Raw genomic sequence first — 9,502 nt, 5'->3', positions numbered from 1 at the left:
TCGAGTCTGCCTGTGTCTGGGTGTGCTTACTTACTGTTTTCACAGTGTGAAAAACCTCATGGGGCCAGCATTCTGACAGGACAAGCAGCAGAAAAGTTCCAGCCCAGAGGCAGGAAAGGGTTAATGTTTGCAATGAATGGGGGAAGGTGGAACAGGGCTCTCTTTTCCCATCTCTGATAGGAAGGAAGGCATAAATGATCAATGGACAGGATGGGCATTCTGATATTTTCAAAGGCTGAGGGAGAGCAGGAGGAGGAGCCCAAGGGGGTTCTTACAATTGGCTGGAGGGGGGAAAAGGAGGTGGGGAAGTGGGGGAGAAGCGGTTCATAGCAATCACAAACCTTGTGGCTTTTACCTGCTTGTTGTTACTTGGGAGGGGGAAGCCTCATTGAATGACCGGCTACAGCGGGACTACTTCTGAGATCCTTCTGCAAAGGATTGGGTCGCCCTGGTAAGCCTCCCAACTGCTGCGTGTGACCCTCTTCCCTCTTGCCGCTTCTGTCCTGGCTCTCTTGCAGTCCTTCCCACCCCTCCCACCCTGTTTACAGATGGGCAGGTACAGCAGGGGAGTGAGTAAAGAGAACTCTGGCACACACACACCCCTCGGCAGCAGCCCCATTTTCTTGTGGGCTTTTTAAAGGAGGGGCGACTCGACTTGAGTCCTTTAGAGTCACTAAAGTGCACTCGGAAAGTGCCCCCCTTATGACTCTTTTTCAAGAAGTCATGGAAGGCAGTGATTTGGTGACTCAACTTGAGTCAAGCCCCTCTGGACTTGCCCATTCCTGCTAACCTGTTATAATCTGTTAAAGATTACTCATCTGTAGTAATTTGGCACTAGGTCTTGTAGAACCCAGGGGAAGTAACTTCAGACATATCAACCCACTCCATAGACACCCCACACTTCTACAAGTGCAGCAGTACAGATAAGAGTGGCACACACTTCTGGCCTTCCTCACTCCCGTAATTGCCACTTCTGACTGTAGTCTTGCTGTGAAATACACTCTGGTGAGAACCAAGTGCAACGTTGTGCGATAATATCCAGGGTCCTGGATCACTTTAGCCAATTAGATTCAGCTCTATGCTTACATCACTGAGGGTAAATAAAATTGGCAATATACAAATGAGCCCTCCCAAAAGGTCAGTACATATGGGCCCAATCCTGTGGGCAAGGTGCGCCATCAGAACTTGCATTTAAGTGGTGCAACATGATTTGAACATGTGGGGTGGCCATCTGCATAGAACTCCACAAAGAGAGCATGCTTCTTGGACTAATCACATGGAAGAGCCTAGTGAAACAGGAGCATGAAGGCAGACAGGCAACCCAATCCTACCTAACACCCAGTACAATGATGCTCCTGTGCCAACAGGGCTTGAACTGTATCCTGTGGGAGCATATCAGGCCCCAGAGGTGTCCTCCAGGTACAGGAACATTTGTTCCTTTGCCCAGGGGTAAGCATCTGCCACCTACATGGGTCTGCTCAGATATATGCCAACTACTTTGCTGATTCTGCCCCATTCCTGGCCTTGATCTGCTCCCTCCACACCCCATCTCTTCCCTGTTCCACCTTCTCCCCTCCCCATTCGGCACACCCTGCCCCTGCCACTGTTGGACTGGGTCAGGTGGTGGTTCTCCCCCACTGCCACTGATTGCGGCAGCACTCCTAAAATGGCCACTGTCATAAACCCCTTTGCACGAAACTCTGTTCATGGCAATGTTCCTGAGTAGCCACGATTCAATGATACCTGAAAAATTACCAGAAGGCGCACTTTTGCCTGATTCTTGCTGAAGTGGTAAGCCTGAGCCTGGACTGTACCACTTGAGATTGTAGGCTGCGGGCTCCCATCATGACTGAATTCGTCTCCATAAATTCTCACCTTGCAGAACACTGAAAGTCAAGGAGCCATGTCCTAGTCTAGCCTTCAACCTGACAGGCTATTTTTCCAAGTGCAGGGTAAATATTTGCAGGGAGAAACATTCACTGATGTGAGTTCTCACCTGTCGCCTGAAATGGTGTTGCCTACATGTGGGTACACTACCCTAGTATGAATTAGATCCAAAAATTGTCTGATTATAATTGGGGACTTTATAGTCAGAATTGAGGGTGCAAGTGGAATGCCCCTGTCTGATTTTGTTTTGGAGACTTATAATAAGTGCTAATTACAGGGAGAATTATTGGTTTCCAAAACTTCCGTGGCAGTGGTTCTCAAGCGTTTAGCGTCGGGACCCACTTTTTAGAATGAGAATCTGTCAGGACCCACAGGAAGTGATGTCATGACCGAAAGTGACATAATCAAGAGAGAAGATTTTTAACAATCCTAGGCTGGAATCCTACCCACACTTACCCAGGAGTGACTATCATTGTTAAAAGCATATATATATATATATAAAGAGAGAGAGAGAGACAGAGAGAGAGAGAGAGAGAGAGAGAGAGTAGCCTGTTAAAAGTACAGATCTGCATTATTTCCCCAAATGCTGTCACATACCAGTCTAATATATTAAAAATAAATATTGAAATCAATGGGAACCCACCTGAAATTGGCTTACGACCCACCTAGTGGGTACCAACCCAGTTTGAGAAACACTGTTCCATGGCATTCAACATTTAATATTACTGCAATATGTACAGTAGCAGCAGTATCGCTAGGGGTGTGGGGGGGTGCAGGCCACATCAGGTGACGTGCACAGGGGGGCGACACCATTAGTGACCAAAATTGCTAAAATTGCGGTTTGTAGGAATAATATGATCATGTTATATACCATCCGATGTGTAATTTACCACAGAGTGCAATGAAACAAGCTGTATTGAAATATCTGTGTTCTATCAAAAGTTATAACCGAAAAACCAGTGGGGGCTGGGAGATGGTACATCATCATTGCCCTGTCCACTGCATGGGAGGAGGTCCATCATGGGGGTGACACACTGGCTTCCCATACCAGGTGATGCTAAGCCTGGTGACTCCACTGTACAGTAGTGTAGCCAGAGGAGCAGACCGCACGGGAAGTGCAGCAGACGCTGCAATGCGCCATGTAAGCAGCTCCTCCAACTTACTGTCAGAGCCATTCTGGGCAGGATGGCTATGGTGAGTGGGAAGAGCCTCTTACACTGCACATTGTGGTGCCTGCTGCACTTACTGTGACAGCCCCCCTCTGGCTACACTACTGAATATGCATGTCAAGTTTCCATTGACCTCTTTCCTTACAAGGTTCTCTTGGGATCTGTTGTGATATTCTGGGTAATCCCTCTGTGTTCTGCAGACTGAGTGACAGATACAGAATGAACTGAGACAGAACCCGGCTTTTCCTCTCTCTTCACACTCTCTCACACACACTCCACTTGCACACATATATCAACCCAATCCCGAGATTGATCATTTAGCCATTTTCCTCTATAATCAGCTTATGCGGTAAAGTAAAATGAACTGAGTGGAGGAGACGGATGCCGGCAGCCAGGACTGACAACTGAAGAATTAGAAATCATCTGTTAGTTAAAAGTGTGCCTGCATGTCTGAGCTGGAGACCATTCATGGACTTCCTCTGCGCAAAGGAGAAAATGGGTCAAAGGAATTATGGATTCAATGAGTATATAATTGATATATAGATAATTTTTTCTCTGTTCTTGAAAATGTATTTTAGATTAACTAACAGACTGATAACTAACAGACTGATATGATACCTAATATCAGTGGTTCTCACATTTTAGCACTGGGTCCCACTTTTTAGAATGAAAATCTGACAGGACCCACCGAAAGTGATGTCATGACTAGAAGTGAAATCATCAAGCAGGAAGAGTTTTAACAATCCTAGGCTGCAATCCTACCCACACTTACCGAGGAGTAAGTCCCATTTGCTATCATATACACCAGGGGTGCCCAAATCCCGGCCCGGGGGCCACTTGCGACCCTCGGAAGCTCCCAATCAGGCCCTTGGGGAGCCCCCAGTCTCCAATGAGCCTCTGGCCCTCCAGAGACTTGCTGGAGCCCGTGCTGGACCGACACTACTGCTCTCAGCACGAGGACAACTATACGATCTCTCATCTGAGCTGTGGGACAAGGGATCCCTCCCCTACTTGCTGTTTCATGTCTGTGATGCAGCAGTAGCAGCTAAGGAAAGGCTGGCCTTGCTTTGTGCAAGGCCTTTTATGGGCCTTGAGCTACTCCAAGACCATTCATTCACATAGGTTCCATCTCTAACATATTCATTTATTCAAATTTTAAATTGTAAATTAATTCTTTCTTTCCCTGCCCCTGACACAGTGTCAGAGAGGTGATGTGGCCCTCCTGCTAAAATGTTTGGACACCCCTGATATACACAATAGCCTGTTAAAAGAACAGATCTGTAATATTTCCCCAGATGCAGTCACATACTATGGTAGCATCAAGTCTAATATATTTTTTAAAAAAATATTGAAATGAATGTTGTGCTGGGCCAGCACGGGCTCCAGCAAGTCTCCGGAGGGCCAGAGGCTCATTGGAGACCAGGGGCTTCTTGCAGGCCGAATTGGGAGTCCCTGAGGGCTGCAAATGGCCCCTGGGCCGGGGGTTTGGGCACCCCTGATTTAGAGAAAGAAGAAAGGTTGCCTGCGATGTCACAAGCTGAAAGGGTGACCTCCAGGCTTTTCTGAATGGGCATCTGGGCTGGGAGAGCAAAGCTGGTTGGATTCAGGCTCTGATCTAATTGTTTGAAAGAAGAAAAGACGGAATGGGGAAGTGCATGATTGATTTCCGGTCCACAGGAGGGGAAAAAAGGAAAGACAATGTATGCCCAAGGATCGCCACAATGCTAAAACAATGGCTGCTCATTGTGAGGTGGCACCGAAGACCACAACAATTATCCAAAGAATCCCAGATGGCTTCTCTCAGGGCAGGTTAAATGCAATGTCTCCCCAGTCTGCCCCATCATGTGGAGAAGAGCATGTTTGTGCAGGTCCACCTTGCTCACCCAGCATGCTATCCCTTCCCCTCAATCTATAGTCCAGTGTTTTTCAACCAGTGGTACGGGTACCACCAGTGGTATTTGACGTTGTGTTTGCTGGTACGCAGGACCCATGTATACCTGCTGCCTGGTAGTGCACAACACAATAAACATCTGTAGGAGGACTTGGTGTGGCAGGCAGAGCTCCAAAGTCTGCTTTTGGTGCACTCAGAAAGTCCTCCCATCCCCCCCGAGCCTCTTTCTGGTGTTTGTCACGTCCTGACCTCCCCAACAAGAAGTAACTGGCAATGAAATCATCACCAGTTACTTCTGGTGGTACTTCCATTAGGTGGACCATGCAATGTGGTATGGTGGGGGACAAACACTGGTATAGTCTTCTCCATTTACTCATCCTGGCTTGATAGACTGGACTTGGAACTTCAGAGTTCATGGAGCTCTTCAAGCTTCTCCTTGCAGGAATACCTTTCCAGACACAACCTGCCTTATCTCCTCCACTGCCAGCCAGTGCTCCTCGTGATACTCTTTTATACATAAGAACCCTTCATTCAGCACTGACCTTCAAGGCTTCAGGAAGTGGCCAGCCTTCATTTCAAGGGAGCCTTCATTCAAGGGAGGCTTCATTCATGCCTTCATTCAAGGGAGGGCACCAGGATGAGGTCTCTTGTTATCTGGTGTGCTCCCTGGGGCATTTGGTGGGCCGCTGTGAGATACAGGAAGCTGGACTAGATGGGCCTATGGCCTGATCCAGTGGGGCTGTTCTTATGTTCTTAACTACAATTCCCAGGAAGCCTTGCAGGTCTCTTGTTACCTGGTGTGCTCCCTGGGGCATTTGGTGGGCCGCTGTGAGATACAGGAAGCTGGACTAGATGGGCCTCTGGCCTGATCCAGTGGGGCTGTTCTTATGTTCTTATGTTCTTATTTCCAGACCTTCCCAGCTGTGCTCACCAGAGTGTGTGTACAACCCTAGCAATGGAGAGTGAAGAAGCAGAATTCCTACCCAACTGCCACCTCAGAGGCCATCAGGAGGGCAGCAGCAGCTGGGCACCCCTCCATGTCACCCTCCATAGTGCCCGGACCCAGACCTGCTGAGAACCCTCATCCCGTGCAGCATTTTATTTTTCCTTTTAATTGCTTTTTGTGTTGGATTTTAAGCTCTGGTAGCCACTTTGGGAATCGGTTTTTACTGAGACCAGGATCAAAATATAATTATAATCAATCATAAACCATTCATCTGCTTGTGCTGAAGCCCATCAACAATTTTTTCCCTTATTGAGGGCAAAAAACTATTAATAAGGAGTGGTTAAACATAGGCAGTGGCCTCACTAGGGTTTGTGTCATTCGGTGCGGAAGGCCAGCATGTCATCCCTAAGATGGTCCTCCTCCCATGCAGTGGGCATGGCAACACCCCAAGCAGTGGGCATGGTGATGTACCATTCCCCACCCCCCACTGGTTTTTTGGCTATAACTTTTGATAGAATAGAGATATTTAAACGTACTTGTTTCATTGCATTCTTCATGAAATTACACATTGATTGATATGTAAGATGATGGTATTATTCAAAAATACCAAAATTTTAAAAATTTTGACCTGTAGGGGTGTCACCCCCCACCCTGTGCACATCACCCAGTGCAGCCCACATACCCCATACCCCCCTATCAACTCCACTGAACATGGGTCTTCGGTTTGGGAGAACATAAGAAGAGCCCCGCTGGATCAGGCCATAGGCCCGTTCAGTCCAGCTTCCTGTATCTCACAGTGGCCCACCAAGATACATCTAACTCTGTCCTGTTTCCAAAACACTAGAAAATGTTTCAGCAGCTGCAGTGCTACCACTTAACTCAGCTGACAGTGCAGGATTACTGGCAGCAAAGGGAGGGGGGGGATATATGAAGCTTCGTTAGACTACTGGTCCATTGACTACTGTCAGCCCAAATAGCCAGCAACAGCTCTTTAAGACCTCGTGCAGAGGTTTTTCTCTGGGTCTCTGTCTGAGACCTTCTGAAGTGGATATGCTGGGTCTGGAACCTGGGGCCTTCAAAGCGCGAAGGCTGCGCTGCGCTACTCAGCAACCGTAGCTCCTTCAGGGTACTACTTCCTTCTGCAGAACTCTTGGGTTTTCCACACTGTGGAAGCAGACCTACAACATACGCAGTGTGCGTGCCGCTGCTTGGGCTGTCCGCGAGTTCCCAACACAACCGGCAGTGAGGTCATCACAAGGTGCCATGGGAACCACAGAGGTTGACAGGGACTGGGCAGATCAGGCGATTGGGAAGGGAGGGAAAGGCAGATGGGAGAGAACTGTGCAGAGGCAAGGGGACTTAGAGGAGAAGGCATGGAATGAAAAGAAACATGAAGGGGAGAAGGTAGAAGGGATGAAGGAAGGGGAGAGATCAGGGGGAGAGTTGAGGTGAAGAAGCACAGGCTACAGGCCTCTGTGTGCACTGTTCTGTTCTTGGAAAGCCCACTTAGAATTGGGGCTGTAAGTCTGATTGGATTCAGTGAGATGTGTTCCCAGGAAACTATGTTCAGGATTGCTGCCTTAGATCAGGGTTCAGAAGTTCTCCTGCTTATAATTGTCTCCTAGTTTTTCAATGGATGGGACAATTTTCCACCAGCAAGACATGGAGGCATGGAACTGCCCCCCCATGCCAAATAATTTGGAGGAAGCCCAGCCCACATCTACAGAAACCTTCCATGTGCACCACAGGCATATCAAGGGTCCCGTCTCGGCTCCCGTCTCTTTCCCTCTCATTTGCAGGCTTTGAAAACAAAAGGCCTGCAGGTGTTTGGAGAATGCTTCAAAGGAAGCCCGTATTTTCTCTGCGAGTCAGATAAAGCCCAGAGATTGAACCCCCTACCCCAGCTGTGGCATGCTCTGCGGCTGGTACATCATAATGACATGAAAATGAGACTGAGTGACACTGTTATTAACCTTTGTTACCTCAATAAATCATAGCAAACAGCAGCAATTACTGTGGTTTTCTGACAAATGCTACTTACGCAGCAGTTCTTTCCCTTGTTCTCGATGCCGACGCGCTCCCAGCCTTTAACAACTGGAAGCAAGGCCATGCAGCTGCACATATCAATTTAGCGACAGCAACGGCAATAATTGAGTGCGCTTTCATAATGGCTTATAGCAGACTTTGTATGGCTCTTCTCAACACTCTCCTCAAATGGAGGAGGGGAAGCCTGGCCATGGAATTCCTGAAATGAAAAGCCCAGGTAAGAATGCAGGGTCTGTGGTTGTCAAGGGCTATTCTGCACAGGAGCTCAGAGACTAGAGAGGGCCCACGGTTCAGTCACCGAGCTCAGGATTTGTATGCAGACGGCCCCACACTCAAGCTCCAGTTAAAAGGCTCTCAGAAAGCAGTGCCAGGAAGGTTTCCGAGGAGATGGTGCTGGAGTAGAGTGGCCAGCAGTCTGACTCGGCACAAGGCTACTTCATGTCTATGTGGTGAGCAACACCCCAGTCCTATCCGGCAGCTGGAAGGTGTGCTCTGGTGGAGCTGCACGTTTTGCAGCCATCGCAAAACACAACATGCATTGCGGGGTGACCGCTGCAAACTGGTGGCTGGTTGATATGAGCCACCATGGTAATCCTGGATCTGGTATGTTGGCGTGGGGGGGGGGGCAGTGGGGGTGAGCAGAACAAGGAGGAGGACAAACCAGGCTGGGACCGGGGCAGGGATAGAGGTGTAGTGAGGGTAGGAAGAAGCAGTTAGCAGCAGCAGCTCCACCAATATCCTATCCCCCTGCCCAGCCTTGATTCATTTATCAAGATCCACCTGGACTTCTGCCAGCAAAATCGCTGGCATAGGTCAAAGGAGAACCTTCAGGGCAGTGATGCCATACCGCAGACAAGAGGACTAATGATTCCCTTGCCTGAAGGAGACCTTCAGGACTGCCGTCCCACTCAGGATGCAGTGCATGCTAGGGTGATGCAGTTGCATTGCCTGGGGGGGGAGATTTAGGGATCGATCCTGTTGGGTCTGCGCTGACTCAGCGCTGGTACTGAGCGTCGCAAATGTGCCATAAGACATGCCTGTGACTCTCTGTGCCTGGTTGGTGAGCCCACACAGAGTCAGTACCAGGCGGAGGCAGGTCCAACTCCACCCAGAGCTCTGGGTGCGTGCCGGGTGGCAGAATGGTAAGTCAGGGCAGGAGGGAGGTGTTCCAGGGCATGCGGAGGGCAGGGGAAGGCAGCATGGGGGAAGGAATGGGCAAGATGGGGTGGGACTGGCAGAGCTCTTCTCCACTGGATCCAGAGCCCCACTTAGGGCTTCCCAGCCTGACACACAGCTGCTTTATTCTGTGCCGGCTAAACAGCCAGTGCAGAGTTGGGTAGCCCCATTGCGGGGCTTCCTCCCTTATTCCCCATTGAATGTCCCCTTCCCCCAAGAAGCCAGGGGTGGCTGCCCAGCGTCCAAAGGATGCAGTGGCCACCATTTTGCTGCTGCTCCTCTGGGTGCCAGGCAGCGTCAGATGGGAATGGGCTGTAAGTTTCCATGCATTCTGTGAGTTCATGGATGTGAGACAGAAAGTGCAGGATGAGGACTACCAAGGTTCTA

Source organism: Tiliqua scincoides, chromosome 4 (assembly GCF_035046505.1).
Source record: "Tiliqua scincoides isolate rTilSci1 chromosome 4, rTilSci1.hap2, whole genome shotgun sequence".
In the NCBI taxonomy this organism is placed as follows: Eukaryota; Metazoa; Chordata; class Lepidosauria; order Squamata; family Scincidae; genus Tiliqua; species Tiliqua scincoides.
This window is presented reverse-complemented; position numbering follows the sequence as displayed.